An 18,517-nucleotide genomic window follows, 5' to 3' on the forward strand; every position below is an offset into this window, starting at 1 on the left:
ACATGGCCAAATGTCCATAAATAATTGGTACAAATCTTTTTATGACATCTCTGGAGAGACATGAAAATAGCTGTGCAGCAATGCTCCCCATCCATCCTGACAGAGCTTGAGAGGATCTGAGTAAAGGGTCTGAATACTTATGTAAATGTGTTACTTCAGTTTTTTGCATTTAATACATTTGCAAAAATGTATAAAACCTGTTTTTGCTTTGTCATTATGGGGTATTGTGTCTAGATTGATGAGGAAAAAACAATTGAATCCATTTTAGAATGAGGCTGTAACGTAACAACATGTGGGTAAAGGTCTGAATACTTTCCGAATGCTCTGTATATGGTACATTTTGACCCTTTTATTGTGTGTTCCAGACCCCTTCACACATCTTAAGCCATCACTGGGCTGTATGTACCAATTATTTCTGGAGATATGGCCATGTGGATCGTGTCCAATACTGCCCCATGCAGCTCGTCGGCGGCCATACAAAAGCGGCATACTACTCAGATGATCTTGATCAACCAAGTTGATTCCACCTGTTGACCCTCTCTCATTGCCATACACTTGTCACTAATTATCAGGACTGCCCTTGTAACAGTACTCTTCTTGCGTTGTGTACAATCAATCAACGACATGAACTCCAACGTGTAGCACCAGTCATGGAGATTTATTCTGATAGGAACAGCACAAAATTGCACGTCATGCAATGCACAGCTCACCATCCAACTCCGCACTCACGCACGCTGGTTTGGTGCTTGTTCACTGGGCATGTAGTTACCAAAATAATACAATTACAATATACAATATAATATCTTTAACAATGTGCCTGATAGGAACAGCACAAAATTGAACGTCATACAATGCACGGCCCACCATCCAACTCTGCACTCACGCACCGTACAAAATATACAAACCCCCCCACCAGACACAAATAAGTTGCTAGTTAGTATTAGCGGGAAATCTCTACAACAAAATGCACAACAAATATTCACCAAAAAACGATGCATCTTATGTCTGATGTTCGAATAACATTTACAAACAAATTGATATGAATTGTACATTTAAATCATCACTTGGGAGTATAAAAATCACTTTTGATGTACAGTGCTTTGCAACCAACAACTTACCGCTGGTAAGATGCCCTGTTGAGTAGGTGAAGGCAAGACCAAACTAAAACCAAAAACCCATTGGCTTAACAATAAAGTGGCAAGGGGAATCACCAATATAACCCTGTTACACCCTGATAGGCCATTCACAACTGTAGATGGTATTGAAATCATGTCAAGCCATTCCTCAGTTTCTTTCCAGTTGTTTGCATCCAAGTTAAGAATAAGTTTATTTCCTATTTTCAATGTATATTTTAGTTAAATCATAACATTAAGATGTCATGTAAATTCTTTATTTCCTTATTTGAGATATATTGATTGAATAGCTTCATCCTTATCACTTATAATTGACATTTTTGTTATGCAACCTGCTTATGTCTCACCTTTGTTGCAGAACCACACGTAAATCCAACTTTACCATGTTGAACCACAAGTCCTCAGTAAATATGTGAACTTTGGCACTCTCTGTCATCTGCTTGGTCTCTGACCGGAGCAGAGCACCCCTGGTGACATCTATCCAAACAGTTACCTATCTTGGGTTTCTTAGCCTATTTGTCAGTGGCCATATTGGAAACGACCGCCACGGGGGTAATGGACAAAATCTGCGACGGCACTATAGCCAAAAATGAGGTCGTAAGAGTACTTTATGGTCAGAATGAGTGTCTATATTATCTGTGGAGTTTACTTAGGGGGTAGATAACATTGCAAAGTAATTTTTAGGTTTGGAATTATTTTACCCTATCTTCTTCTAGAATAAAAAACATGAGCTGGCGCACACCCTGAAAAATGTATTTGTTTGGAGGTGCTGACTAACTGCGATTAGTGCAACCAATGACAATAGTGAGGGGTGTGTCATAATGATTAAGTTAATTAGAATTCATTAGTGAAACTGTTAAAAAAAATAGTGTATGGCATATTAAACATATTAGGCTATTGTTATCATATAGAAACACAATTAAATATTGTACATAATATTTGCATTAACATACATTATTGTTCAATTCAATTTCAAATATTTAATTGTTTCGTATTTAACTTCATATTTGTTACATGTATTATTTTGGTTCAACCTTAATGCATAATAAGCATCATCAACAGGAAATCAGGAGGGCAGCCATTTTATTAAAATGGCCACCCTGTTTGACTGACAGGCATAACAGACCGCCTTCTTTAGGTATTTAGTATTAGTGTACCACGTTTGATACTTGTATCATAAAATGGAACAATTATTTCACCTATCCACTGGACTATTAAATACGAACTAACTTAAGATGCTATTTATTTGTGTTGTGTTTACAATGACATTTAGTAAGATTAATTATTTTGTCAGAAGTTCCAAGTATGTGAGATGTTTATTGTTGATAATTTCATTGTTTTTAGGTGCTGTGAAATACCCCCTCAGTACATTGTGAAACAGTTCTCAAGTGAAACAATCAGTGCTTGGCTGGCTGGCTTACTCCTGTCATCACACACTTTAGTGATGACAGATCTATTTGAAGATCAAGTCAGTTTCTTTCATTCTATCTTCCTTTTGGGTATTTTTGTGCGTTCCTGTCCTTTTTGCAAAAATAATCATATATATATATTTATTTATTTTTGATTGATGACACATGCAAACTGAGCCCATTCACTTGGACGAACTAGAACATCAGCTAATATTTCTGTGTGGAAGGCCAATAGACAGACTGGAAGCAAAACAAAGATTCAGTCCAATAAAGTGATGGCCCATGTCTTATCCTCTTTATAGCTCCAATGAAATTTAAAGGCAGTGTTCCCGCGTCCGTGTAGACTGCATTCACGGTAAACGCTGCATATGTTGGCTCAATTGGAAATTACCTTTACATTTCAATACGGACCTTCCATGATTCGGACCTTCCGTGATACGGATTGAATGCAGCCCCTAATTCAACCCATGGCCATTGTCGTTCGCAATCGAGGCCAACGGGGTAGAACGCCCTAGTGTTCCATTGAAGTTAATGAAGAATCCTGACAAAACTTTCTTCAAGTTTGACCTTTACATTTAAAGATAATATAAAATCTGAGCACATATAGTTGTCATTTCACATACAGTTCAGAAAGTATTCCCACCCCTGGACTTTTCCCACATGTTGTTGTGTTATAGCCTGAATTCTAAATGGATTGAGACAATTGAGATTGTGTCACAGGCTTACACACAATACCCCATAATGTCAAAGTGGAATTGTTTTTAGACATTTTTACAAATTCATTTCAAGTGAAAAGCTGAAATGTATTTAGTCTAAGTATTCAACCCTTTTGTTATGGCAAGCCTAAATAAGTTGAGGAGTAAACATGTGCTTAACAAGTCAAACAATACGTTGCATGGACTCACTCCGAGTTTAACATGATTTGCGAATGACTACCTCATCTCTGTACACTACACATACAATTATCTGTAAGGTCCCTCCAATTGAGCAGTGAATTTCAAACACAGATTCAAACACAAAGACCAGGGAGGTTTTCCAATGCCTCGCAAAAAATGGCATCTATTGGTAGATGTGTGTAAAAAAAAAAAGAAGCTGACTTTCAATATTCCTTTGAAGATGGTGAAGTTATTAATTACACTTTGGATGGTCTATCTATTCACCCATTCACTACAAAGATTTCACCTTGAGGACAATGGTGAATTTAAAATAGTTACGGAGTGTAATGGCTGTGATAAGAGAACTGAGGATGGATCAACATTGTAGTTACTCCACAATACTAACCTAAAATTACAGAGTGAAAAGAAGGAAGCCTGTAAGGAATAAAAAATATTCCAAAACATGCATCCTGCTTGCAATAAGGCACTAAAGTAAAACTGAAAAACATATGCCAAAGAAATTCACTTTATGTCCTTGTCACATAGAAGGCCAGAAGGCTAAACTGGAAAGCCTCATCTCTAGCCAAATAAAAAGATGGCGGAGCCGCACAAGTTCTTCTGTACAAGGGTGTTTATTTACATTACATGTTCAATATTTTCACTTTGTAGTTATGGGGTATTGTGTGTAGATGGTACAGAGAGAGAGAAAAAATATATATCTATGTATAAAAATAATACTTTTTTGGGGGGTAAATCAATTTTAATATTGCAGATAGATTGGAGTTTCCAACAATATAATTGTCTGCATCACTTCCAATCCCCCATATATTTTTTTGAAAATAATGATATATTTATACACTACCGGTCCAAAGTTTTAGAACACATACTCATTCAAGGTTTTTTGTTATTTTTTCATATTTTCTACATTGTAGAATAATAGTGAAGACATCAACACTATTAAATAACACATATGGAATCATGTAGTAAACATGTGTGTTAAACAAATCAAACTATATTTTATATTTGAGATTCTTCAAATAGCCACCCTTTGCCTTGATGACAGCTTTGCACACTCTTGGCATTCTCTCAACAAGCTTCATGAGGTAGTCACATGGAATGCATTTCAATTAACAGGTGTTCCTTCTGAAAAGTTTGTAGAATTTGTAGAACTTTACTTCTTAATGCGTTTAAGCCAATCAGTTGTGTTGTGACAGGGTAGGGGGATATACAGAAGATAGCCCTATTTGGTAAAGACCAAGTCCATATTATGGCAAGAACAGCTCAAATAAGCGAAGAGAAATTACTGTCCATCATTTCTTTAAGGCTTGAAGGTCAGTCAATATGGACAATTTCAAGATCTTTGAAAGTGCAGTCGCAAAAAACATCAAGTGCTATGATGAAACCTGCTCTCATGAGGACCGCCACAGGAATGGAAGACCCAGAGGATATGTTCATTAGAATTACCAGCCTCAGAAATTGCAGCCCAAATAAATGCTTCAGACACATCTCAACATCAACTGTTTGTAGGAGACTGTGTGAATCAGGCCTTCATGGTTGAATTATTGCAAAGAAACCAAAACTAAAGGACACCAATAATAAGAAGAGACTTGCTTGGGCAATGGACTGCCTGCGGCTATGGAACCCTGACCTGTTCACCGAACGTGCCACCTGTCCCAGACCTGCAGTTTTCAACTCTCTAGATACAGCAGGAGCGGTAGAGATACTCTGAATGATTGGCTATGAAAAGCCAACTGACATTTACTCTTGAGGTGCTGACCTGTTGCGCCCTCAACAACCACTGTGATTATTATTATTTTACCCTGCTTGTCATCTATGAAAATTTGAACATCTTGGCCATGTTCTGTTATAATCTCCACCCGGCACAGCCAGAAGAGGACTGGCCACACCTCATAGCCTGGTTCCTCTCTAGGTTTCTTCCTGAGTTCTGGCCTTTCTAGGGAGTTTTTCCTAGCCACCATGCTTCTACACCTGCATTGCTTGCTGTTTGGGGTTTTAGACTGGGTTTCTGTACAGCACTTTGTGACATCAGCTGATGTAAGAAGGGCTTTATAAATGCATTTGGTTGATTGATTGGACATTAGACCGCTGTAAATTTGAGATTTTTGGTTCCAACCGCCGTGTCTTTGTGAGAGACGGTGTGGGTGAACGGATGATCTCCGCATGTGTATATCCCGCAGTGAAGCATGGAGGAGGAGGTGTTATGGTGTGGGGGTGCTGTTCTGGTGACAGTGTCTTTGACGTATTTAGAATTCAAGGCATACTTAACCACAGCATTCTCCAGTGATATGCCATCCCATCTGGTTTGGGCTAGTGGGACTATCATTTATTATATTATTTATTTATTTTGCTCCTTTGCACCCCATTATTTTTATTTCTACTTTGCACATTCTTCCACTGCAAATCTACAATTCCAGTGTTTTTTCTTGCTATATTGTATTTACTTTGCCACCATGGCTTTTTTGCCTTTACCTCCCTTATCTCACATCATTTTCTCACATCGTATATAGACTTGTTTCTACTGTATTATTGACTGTATGTTTGTTTTACTCCATGTGTAACTCTGTGTCGTTGTATGTGTCGAAATGCTTTGCTTTATCTTGGCCAGGTCGCAATTGTAAATGAGAACTTGTTCTGGTTAAATAAAGGTGAGATAAAAAAGTAAAAAATTGTTTTTGTTTTTCAAAAGGACAATGACTCAACACACCTTAAGGGCTATTTTACCAAGAAGGAGAGTGATGGAGTGCTGCATCAGATGACCTGGCCTCCACAATCCCCCAACCTCAACCAAATTGAAATGTTTTGGGATGAGTCGGACTGCAGAGTGAAGGAAAAGAAGCCAAGTGGTCAGCATATGTGGGAACTCCTTCAAGACTGCTGGAAAAGCATTCCAGGTAAAGCTGGTTGAGAGAATGCCAAGAGTGTGCAAAGTTGTCATCAAGGCCAAGGGTGGCTGCTTTGAAGAATCTCAAATATAAAATAAACACTTTTTTGGTTACTACATGATTCCATATGTGTAATTTCATAGTTTTGATGTCTTCACTATTACTCCAACCTTACCACCCCTCCCTCAATTGGAGCAAGCTAGGGAACAACAACGCTTAGGCCTGCATTTCAAGCTTATTCATACTATATACATTTTATGGACAGTCTATTTTACAATAGTTTTATTTTGTTTGTTTTTAACTCTTGTCCTTAACCTATATACCTATATACGTTTTACGGGCACAATATGTTTTACATTAGTTATCTTGTTGTTATTAGTCCCAACTTTCAGCTCCATTCAACCCATCCCATCTATATATTAACGCCATCCATATTGGATTTCTATTTGCCATATATTTTTCAACTGTGCTGTTATGTTTCACAAAAGTTCTGAACCTTTCTATTCTCATTGTTCCTACAAATTGTAAATAAACATGTTTGATCGATTGACTATGACTTTTCAGATCGCCCCGTAGTGCTATCTGCAGGGTTAGCTCCAGGTAAATAATGCAATTCTTCAGCCATTCCTGGACCTGTGACCAAAAACAATACTTTCTGAAGGCACTGAATCTCTACATCAAAGTTAAAGGCTATTTCCCCAAAAGCATCGTATTCCCTATATAGTGCATTACTTCAGGCAAGAGCCCTTGGTCAAGAGTAGTGCACTATATAGGGAATATGGTGCCATTTGGGATGCAAATAAAGTGTCAACAATCTATCACACATAGGAGATTGATATTCCGGATCTTCAAATGATCCAAAGTGGTAAAATATTGCTGTTGGACACGTAGAGGAAGAAAGAAAAAGAGTCGTCCCAGACACAGAAAGATTATCAGGAGTCACGCATGTTTCAAGGAAAATATAAGAAGGGGAAAACTATGGCTTCATCCCCATTGCCAACCTATTCCCTATAGTGTACTGCTTTTGAGCAGAGCCAAATAGCACCCTATTCCCTATATAGTGTACCACTTTAAGTCAAGAGTAGTGCACTATATAGGTAATAGGGTGCCGTTTGGGACACACATGTCCCACCACTTCGGTCTGCGCCCTCCTTGCAGGAATGATCTAGTAGGAGGGGATGAAGATTCCTGGGCTGAGTCCCAAATAGCACCCTATTCCCTACATAGCCAATACAGGGCTCTGGTCAAGAGTAGTGGAGTATATAGGGAATAGGTTGCCATTTGGAACTCTGACAGAGGCTGAAGAGTCCTGGATTCCTGAGATCCCAGAATAGAATTTGCTGCTCATTATTGGATCCAGGTTTCAGGGTTGGCACACTGAGTCTGTCTGTACGCTGCCTGATGATATAAGTCTGGGGGATGTTCCATCTGTATAGGCCATTCAGGGTAAAGGTCTCATTTAAGTTGCCATGTTAGCAAATTAGTGGTTGTAGAAATTATATTGGAATATGCTGACATTTGTTATGGTCTCTCAATGTGTAATGCTAACAATGTGTTGAGTGTCTCAAAAGGATGCACCAAACATTTCTGAAGGGGCGCTCATCATCAAAATCATGGGTACCGGCGCAATTATATCACCATATGGCCTACCAAACTAAAGATATGCCCGCAAAACCAGCTTCGTCATTATTCAATTCATTCTGCCCAGACATTTCAATTTGTTTAACTTCAGACAAAGATATGAAACAGCTGCCTCCTCAAGTATTTAGAAAAAGCAACGAAACAACAATAACAAAACAACAGCCACAAATCAAGTAACTGAATTGCCAAAACTGAATGTTTTGTTATGAAACTAAAGGAAACCACTGGTGTATCTGATTTGACTAAAGCAAAGCAAGTTTATGTAACATTTCCAACTGCCATAATATTCATGGTGTGGTTTGTATTTTAATGACCATAATGAGTATCGTCAGAGAGTCTGATCCCTATTAGCTTAAAGGGATACTGCAAGATTTTGGCAGTTAATGAACTCGTGGATATCTTTTTTGTTGTTGTATCTGCCTGCTATATGAAGGACGTTAGAGCTAGTTTTGCGAGCCAATGCTAACTAGCTTTAGCGCAATGACTGGAAGTGTACAGGTACGCTAGCGTATTCTTAACAGAATCTTGCAGTATCCCTTTAATTCTAGCCATTACCCAGCATACCTGGATAAATGAACACACTAGCACTGCTTACTGTGGAATAGACACAAATTACTTATTCCAAATTTGTGACAGGTGATTTTCTTCATAACGCAGTCGTGTACATTACACAATTTTCTTACAAATTCCAAATTGTTGTTAGCTAGGTGGCTAACATGATCTAGGCTAGGGGTTAAGGTTATGGGTTAGGGTTAAGTAACATGCTAGCTAAGTAGTTACAGTTGTATGAAAACGTTTGGGCACCCCTCTGAGGCAGCATAATAATTTACTCTGTTGGCACAGAAAATGATCACAGTGGCATGCCATTCAGTACTGGGGTATTGTCCAGACAATGATTTTTAGTGTAGCAATATTAAGTTGTATGAAATTAAATCAGATGTGAAAAATAAGCTATGCAAAAATGTGGGCACCCTTCTGTTGATTTGAATACCTGTAACTACTTCGCACTGATTAATTGGAACACACAATTGGTTTGGTGAGCTCATTAAGCCTTGAACTTCATAGACAAGTGCATCCAATCATGAGAACAGGTATTTAAGGTGGCCAATTGCAAGTTGTTGTTCTCTTTGACTCTCCTCTGAAGAATGGCAACATGGGGGGCCTCAAAACAACTCTCAAACATTATGGTTTAGAGGAAGGATACAAAAAGCTATCGCAGAGATTAAAGCTGTCAGTGTCCACTGAGAGGAACATAGTGAGGAAATGGAAGACCACAGGCACAGTTCTTGCTAAGGCCAGAAGTGGCAGGCCAAGTAAAATATCGGAGAGGCAAAGGCGAAGGATGGTGAGAACGGTCAAAAACAGCCCACAGATCACCTCCAAAGACCTAAAACATCATCTTGCTGCAGATGGTGTCACTGTGCATCGCTCAACAATTCAGCGCACTTTGCACAAGGAGAAGCTGTATGGGAGAGTGATGAGGAAGAAGCCTTTTCTGAACACACGCCACAAACAGAGTCGCTTGAGGTATGCAAACGCACATTTGGACAAGCCAGCTTCATTTTGGAATAAAGTGCTGTGGACTGATGAAACAAAGATTGAGTTATTTGTTCATAACAAGGGACGTTATGCATGGCGGCAAAAGAACACAGCGTTCCAAGAAAAACACTTGCTACCCACAGTAAAATTTGGTGGGGGTTCCATCATTCTGTAGAGCTGTGTGGCCAGTGCCGGTACTGGGAATCTTGTTAAAGTTGAGGGTCGCATGGATTCCACTCAATATCAGCAGATTCTTGGGAATAATGTTGAAGAATCAGTCACAAAATTGAAGTTACGCCGGGGCTGGATATTTCAACAAGACAACGACCCAAAACACTGCTCAAAATCTACCCGGGCATTTATGCAGAGGAACAAGTACAATGTTCTGGAATGGCCATCCCAGTCCCCAGACCTGAATATCATTGAGAATCTGTGGGATGATTTGAAGCGGGCTGTCCATGCTCAGCAACCATCAAACCTAACTGAACTGGAGATGTTTTGTAAGGAAGAATGGTCCAAAATACCTTCATCCAGAATCCAGACACTCATTAGAGGCTATGGGAAGTGTCTAGAGGCTGTTATTTGAGCAAAAGGAGGCTCTACTAAATTGATGTGATATTTCTATTGGGGTGCCCAGATTTATGCACCTGTCTGATTTTTTTTAAATGCATATTGCACATTTTCTGTTAATCCAATAAACCTCATTTCACTACTGAAATATTACAGTGTCCATCAGTTATTTGATAGATCAAAAGGAAATTGCTGATCAAAACACCCAATTATTTATAAATGGAAATCATGGAAATTGCAAAGTTGCTAAAATGATAAAGTTGTCTATGATGTGATTCAAACACGCAATGTTTGGGTTGCTAGATCTTTGCATTATTAGCAAGGGTTGGAACAGAACCGAAAACGGGAAAATAACCACATTTTTCCAGGAACAGAATCAGAATTGGGAACAAAAGTGATCTATACTGATCCTGGACAGAACCATTATTTTAAAAGCATGGGAACCGGTTAATAATGTTATTTTACGTTCTGGGCATTTTTTTCAGTCCCACAAAAATGCAACAAGGTGCCTATGCAAAGCCTTCACTCTGTTACTCAGAAACTTACTCCAGTGTCTGCCTGCCAACTGAAAATCTTTGCCAGTGTGTGTGCATATTTTGGCAACCTAACTCCCAACTTGGAAGTTCAAAGATGTTCAAAGTTCCTCCATAGAAGCTGCACCTCAATGGGTATAATTCTGTGGGCCTAATTCAGATAATGCATGTCATACACAGTGCTTCAATCCAAGCTCTCTCCCCGCTGCAAAATTTCAGTCACATTTCGCATCCTACAATTGGCTGTCCATCGCACATGTAAACAACCCTAGCTTGCCCGCCTGCACTGATTGGTGAAGTAATTTAATGTAGAGCTAATGTAAAAAAGAGGTTTAAAAAGGACAGAAAGAAATTATACAACCCGTACATTTTGGGGGGTTCAAACTGGTTCTGAAATGTATTTTGGTGGTCGGACATTGGAACGAAAACATTTTTATTCTGTTCAGAATGAAACGATTGTAAAATTATTTTGGTTCCAACCCCTGGCCCATCCATCCCCCCTGACCAACCTCCCTCCTACTGTTTCAATCTTAATTAGCCTAGTGTCTTTATCTGTGAAATGCTCTGTATACAAAATTGTGTACTGTACACAAATAATTGAATTTCCAAGAAATAATTTGTCTCTTTCACAATAACCTGTGATAGTGGGCTGGATAAATAGATATATGATACCACCAACTCCCTCAACCATTGTTCTTTAGTCTTACATATGCACACCCCTTGACCTATTTAAGTGCTCTTAGCCTTGGGCTAATTCCCAATACCCCTCAGGCTGGGTGAAGTTGGGGTTGGGGTCTGTCAGTTCAGTCAAAGTATCCAGAAGTGGACTTGTCTTGTTTTTCTTGTGTGCCTGCTTCCCAGAGGGAAAGGAAACTGCACGTTTCGCGACTCGAGAGGAGAGCTGTGTCCTGCTTTGCTCTCCAGGGCAGAGCGCCACTGAAAGGAGCTACAACTGGGGGGGGGGTCTGTGATTCAGGGAGATTCTGTGTGAGAAGTGTGCAGGATGGCATGGAATAAAGGAGTGTATAGTTTCTGTGGAAAAAGTGTGAGCGTGTGTGTTTCAATTGTGGGGTTGGTCATGTTGCTGGGTATCAGAAATGACCTGTGCGAGTGAGACAGGTTGACATTTCAATGGTGAGAGCAGTGCAGAAAGTGTCATATGCTGAGGCACTGAGGAAAGTAGAGGATGGTGGGCAAAGGGTGAGGGAGCCTATGAGTAGTAGGCCAGTACAGAGTGACCCAAACATATATATATTTTTCATCACATTTTCAAACAGTACATTTATATTTTCCAACTGGGCTATACATTTGGGTGAGGTTTTTTTCTTGCCTGAGTAGCCTCGTTTCACTGCCAAAAATAAAATCAAACCATCTGGTGTTCAGCAAAATAACACCATGTCAAATACAGGTTGCCTCGTCAAATAATTAACATCCAATCACATTAACAGTTACTCTCTCACTGGAGACCTTCACTCTTTCACAGACATTTAGAAACAAAACATGACTTTCGAGTAGTAAGACATGTATGAAAGCAACAGATACCATTAATAAGAAGGGGCTAGTAGCGTCTTATATGGTAAGCTACCGGGTGGCTAGGACTGGAAAGTCCCAACTATTGTGGAGGACTTAATTCTTCCTGCTGCAGCAGATATGGCTGGGACAATGCTTTGGGGAAAAGGCCCAAAAAACTATACAGACAATTACTTCATCAAACAACACTGTTTCACAACGCATCAGTGTTTTGAAACAATTACGCAGGAAATGTTTTGAAACAGTTACGGTTTCACATACAAGCCAGTGCGTTACAGCTGGGTGAGTCAAGAGATGTGGCGGGCCTGGCACAGCTCCTGGTATATGTTCGTTACATTATTGGGGAGGGGGATAAATTAAGGAAGACATCCTCTTTCGCAAACCACTGGAAACCAGGACAACATGAGAGGATATTTTAAAGTACTGGACAGCTTTGTGACATCAAATAGACTTTGGTGGTCAAGATGTGTTGGTATCTGTACTGACAGCACAAAAGCCATGACAGAGAGACGTAGTGGAGTGGTAATGCCCATTCAAGCAGTTGCTCCCGACGTACACTGCAGCATCCACCGAGAGCCTGTGCTGCCAAGGGAATGCCTGACAGCTTGAAAGAGGTTTTGGACACTACAGTGAAAATGGTTAACTTTGTTAAAGCAAGGCCTCTGAACACTTGTGTATTTTCTGCATTATGCAATGATATGGGCAGCGACCATGTAACGCTTTTACAACATACAAAAGTCCGCTGGTTATCAAGGAGCACGGTATTGACACGTTTTTTTAAAATTGAGCTTAAAGTTGAGACGAGCTTAAGGTTTTCTTTACTGACCATAATTTTCACTTGGCTGACCGCTCGCATGATGACGTGTTTCTCACATGACTGGCTTATCTGAGTGATGTTTTTTCTCGCCTGAATGATCTGAATCTAGGAATACCGGGACTCTCTGCAACTATATTCAATATGCGGGACAAAATTGAGGCTATGATTAAGAAGTTGTAGCTCTTTCCTGTCGGCATTAACAAGGACAACACACAGGTCTTTCCATCATTGTATGACTTTTTGTGTGCAAATGAACTCAAGCTTACGGACAATGTCAAATATGATATAGCGAAGCACCTGAGTGAGCTGAGGTGCACAATCACACAGGTACTTTCCTGAAATGGATGACACAAACAACTGGATTCATTATCCCTCTCATGCCCTGCCTCCAGTCCACTTGCCGATATCTGAACAAGAGAGCCTCATCGAAATTGCAACAAGCGGTTCTGTGAAAATTGTATTTAATCAGATGCCACTGCCAGATTTCTGGATAGGGCTGTGCTCAGAGTGTCTTGCCTTGGCAAATCGCGCTGTTAAGACACTGATGCCCTTTGCAACCACTACCTATGTGAGAATGGATTCTCGGCCCTCATTAGAATGAAACTACAAGCACAGACTGTGTGTGGAAAATGATTTAAGACTGAGACTCTCTCCAATACAACCCAACATTGCAGAGTTATGCGCATCCTTTCAAGCACATCCTTCTCATTAACCTATGGTGAGTTATTCACAATTTTTGATGAACAAATTAGCTTTTATATGTAAGATGTCTAAATAAAGAGCTAAATTATTGATTATTATTACATTTTTATTTGTGCCCTGGTCCTATAAGAGCTCTTTGTCACTTCCCAGTTTTGTGACAAAAATTCACACTCATTGTTATGTTTAATAAATGTATCGTATAGTGTGTGTGTGGCTGACCCTCGTGCTAGAGACCCCCTCTAGCATGAGGGTCAGCCACACACACACTATACGCAGCTGGAGGTTGATGTACATTTTCCCAGGGGTGTTGGCAGTCATCAGCCTATGAACCCGAGGTATTCTGTTAGCACTGAGATGTTTTGTCCTAAGAGGAAGCCCACTGTGAGAAGCCCATCAGCTCAAATATAAATATCATGTCATATTAACCTCTGATAAGCCTCCCAGTAAAGCAATAAAAATAATCATGAATCCCAGAAAAGCATTGGAAAAAGCCAACATTAGGGCCTCCCGAGTGATGCATAGGCGTCACTACAGATCTGGGTAGGATCCCGGTCTGTATCATAAACGGCCGTGATCGGCAGTCCCATAGGGCAGTGCACAATTGGCCCAGCATCGTCCCGGGTTAGGGAAGGTTTTGGCCGGGGCAGTGGGGGCGGAGCTTTACTTGGCTCATTCGCGATCTAGTGACTCCTTATGGCGGGCCGGGCACCTGCAGGCTGACCTCGTCATCGGTTGAACGGTGTTTCCTCTGACACATTGGTGCGGCTGGCTTCCTGGTTAAACGGACGGGTGTTAAGAAGCGTGGTTTGGCAGGTTGTTTCGTAAGACACATGACTCGACCTTCGCCTCCCGAGCCCATTGGGGAGTTGCAGCGATAAAACAAGATCGAAATTGGGGAGAAAGAGGGGTTAAAATACAAAAACATTAACCTAGGTAGCCTAAGAAACAAGGTTAATGAAATTGATAACTTGCTAGCAATAGAAAGCATTCGTATACTGGCTATCTCTGAAACTTACTTAGATAATTCCTTTGATACATTGGTAGAAAAATATAGTTATAACATCTACAGAAGAGACAGGATTGCCAAGGGCACAAATTGGCTAAAAAAAATTGATAATAAGAAGATTGTGGGAGCTGTTTTTTTAGACTTCAGTGCAGCCTTTGATATCATTGATCATAACACATTGCTGGAAAAACGTAGATGTTATTGATCGTGGATTGACAGTGACGTATCTAATAAAACGCAAAGGGTTTTCTTTAATGGATGCCACTCTAATGCACATTCGGTTGAGTGTGGTGTAACGCAGGGCAGCCGGATTGGACCATTATTGTTTTCTGTGTTCACTAATGACCTTTTGCTGACCTTAAATAAAGTCTATATGTCCAGGTACGCTTACGACTCAACAGTATATACTTAACATAGAGCTCCAGTCAGTTTTAGAATGGTAACTAGCAATAGGCTGGTGCTAAATATCTAAAAAACTAAAAGCACCATCTTTGGTAGAAATCACTCACTCAACCCTAAACCTCATCTGGATCTATTATTGAATAATGTGGCAATTGAGCAAGTTGAAGAGACAAACTACTGGGTGTCACCATACATAGCAAGTTATCGTAGTCAAAACATATACTCAATGGCTACTAAAACGTGAAGAGTTCGGTTAATGATAAGGCTTTGCTTTGCTTTCTTGATATCTCAGTCAACCTGAGGCCCTAGTTTTGTCGCACCAGTTTTATGGTCAGGTGCGGCAAAGAAGGACAAAGGAAAATTGCAATTGGTCCAAAACAGAGCAGCATGGACTGTACTTAGATGTACACGGAAGGCAAATGTCAATGACATGCATGTCAATCTCTTCTGGCTCAGAGTGGGGGAGAGATTGACTGTATCACTATTGGTCTTTGTGCAAGATGTTGAAGGTACCGAACTGCCAGTACAAGCCGTTGGCACACAGTTCGGACACTCATCAGTATCATACATGAAATGCAACCAGAGGTCTCTTCACAGTCCCCAGGTCCAGAACAGAGGCTGGGAAACACACAGTATTAAATAGAGCCATGACTACATGGAACTCTCTGCCACCCCAGGTAACTCAAACTAGCATTAAAAACAGATAGAAAAACAGATAAAATAACACCTTACAGGTCCTTTAAGGAAATCAGTCAATTGAAATAAATAAATTTGGCCCTGATCTATGGATTTCACATCACTGAGCAGGGTTTCAGCCATAGGTGGGCCTGGGAGGGAATAGGCCCACCTACTGAGGAGCCAGGCCCAGCCAATTAGAATGAGTTTTTCCCCACAAAAGGGCTTTATTACAGACAGAAATACTCCTCTCTAAAATGACGTTGGAGGCATCTAATGGTAGAAAAATCAACATTCAATTATTTGCTCTGGTGGACATTCCTGCAGTCAGCATGCCAGTTGCACGCTCCCTCAAAACTTGAGACATCTGTGGCATTGTGTTGTGAGACAAAACTGTACATTTTAATGTGGCCTTTTACTGTCCCCAGCACCAGGTGCCCTTGTGTAATGATCATGCTGTTTAATCAGCTTCTTGATATGCCACACCTGTCAGGTGAATGGATTATCTTGGCAAAGGAGAAATGCTCACTAACAGGAATATAGCCAAATTTGTGCACAACATTTGAGAGAAATAAGCTTTTTGTGTGTATTGAACATTTCTGGGATTTTTTATTTCTGCTCATGAAACATGGGACCAACACTTTACATGTTGCGTTTATATTTTTGTTCAGTATGTATTTATGTATAATATGTATTTTATTTGTTGTGTTGTTTCCTGTTTGGACAACAGGAAGAGAGCCACTGCCTCGGCAGCAGCTAATAGAGGATCCTAATAAATACTAAAATACTAAGTAATACTGCATAAAAATAAATTATATTTTTATCCTGAATTGAAAGCGTTATTTTTGGGGCAAATCGAACATAACGCATCACTGAGTACTCATATTAACAAGAAGGGTGGTGAATGCATCATGTCATGGCTATGCTTGTTATCGACAAGGACTACAGAGTTTTTTCAGATAAAAATAAACAGAATACAGCTACAAGCAAAGGCGAAATCCTAGAGGAAAACCTGGTTGTCTGCTTTCCAACAGACACAGGGAGACTAACTCACCTTTTGTAGGACAATAACTGAAAAAAAGGTCAAATCTACCCTGGAGTTGCTTACCAAGACAACATTGAATGTTCCTGAGTGGTCTAGTTACAGTTTTGACTTAAATCATCTTGAAAATCTATGGTAAGACTTGGCTGTGTAGCAATGATCAACAATAAACTTGACAGAGCTTGAATAATTAAAAAAATAATACATGGGCAAATATTTTACAATCCAGGTGTGCAAAGCTCTCTTACTCTGAGACTGTGAATATGGGCCCAAACGTGCAGCTCAGTCAGTGGGCCCACATACTGGGGGTTTGATATCATTGGCTGGCTGGCTGTCCCCTTAAACTGTGAACAGGCTGAATCTGTGTCCAGCCTAGTGGGTGTCAGATATCGCCTCCATCAGCTGAGAGCAGAAAGCAGGGCCAAGGCACATCTACATTCTGTGGCTTTGATATCATTGTCTAGCTCTGCTGTCCCTAGTGTGAAAAGTGGTGGAAGTGGCTCCTTCTGGATACTGTCTCTACTTTTGGACAACTCTTGGACATCTCAAGGATGATCAAAGAAAATTGGGATGTACATGATCTCAATTTGGAGTGTCATAGCCAAGTGGTGTGAATATTTATGTAAATGTGATATTTCTGTATAACATTTTCAATACATTTGCAAACATTTCAAAAAACATTTCTAAATTCAGGCTGTAACAGAACAAAATGTGGAATAAATCAAGGGGTGTGAATATTTTCTGAAGGCACTGTATTATAAGAATCAAACCACAGGGAGTTCCAACCACAACAATGAAAACATAAACAAAACTTCCATGTTTGGATGTCTGGATATCCCATGGCAATTCTTCACACCTTGAACAAAGTCATTCCTAACTTGTCTTACCTTAATTAAATAAAAACTGTTATGCCATCAGAGTAAATTGACAATCGGATTAGCCACAAGTGGTGTCCTTTTGAGAGGAAGGTATGAACCATGCCAAAACAATTAGGATTTTAATTTATCATTAAAGATTGGGTTTTATATCGTATTTTATCATTGATGTGATGCCAGTTATAAGAGCAGTATCTTCCCTTCTTGTGACACTTTCCACTAAGCAAAACATTTCTTTGTATTTGTAATGCTATTAAGATGAATTCCAAATAGTAATGAATTTCAATATGATGTTCTGCCCTTTACAGTCTTGAGTACATGAAATATGTGACACTTGACTGTGGTATTTTACAGAGAACTTGACAGATAGAAATACTCCAATTACTTAGCCTTTAATAGTCAAGTATTTCTGATCGGTTTTCAACACACCCAACATTTACAACACACCCAACATTCAAAAAGGAGACAAAATACAATGGCAATACACTATCAGCAAAGACGGTTGAAGTCAAAAGGTCACATGACTGAACAAAACCCAGAAGTCCTTGTTTTTTATAGCAGCTTTCTTTCATGGAAAATACCACTGGCCCATTGGCCTAATATTCCCATAAAATATATGAATAATAACATCAAATATGTTGAGGAAAGAGTTCAAATAAATACATCACATGCAGGGTGTTTTGTGGGTAAGATGTGTTCCCGTCTCTGAATGCTACGTAGGTGTATTTCCCCAGTGCAGATGTAGTCTGTTGAGCTTCCAAACATGTTGGATGCAACTGTTCTGTTCACCTATGTGTGTCTGTGTCTGTGTGCTTTAGCTCTGCCAGCCTGGTTTAACTGATAAACATCAGTCTGGTACGTACGC

This window comes from Oncorhynchus masou, chromosome 31 (assembly GCF_036934945.1).
Source record: "Oncorhynchus masou masou isolate Uvic2021 chromosome 31, UVic_Omas_1.1, whole genome shotgun sequence".
Taxonomy (NCBI): domain Eukaryota; kingdom Metazoa; phylum Chordata; class Actinopteri; order Salmoniformes; family Salmonidae; genus Oncorhynchus; species Oncorhynchus masou.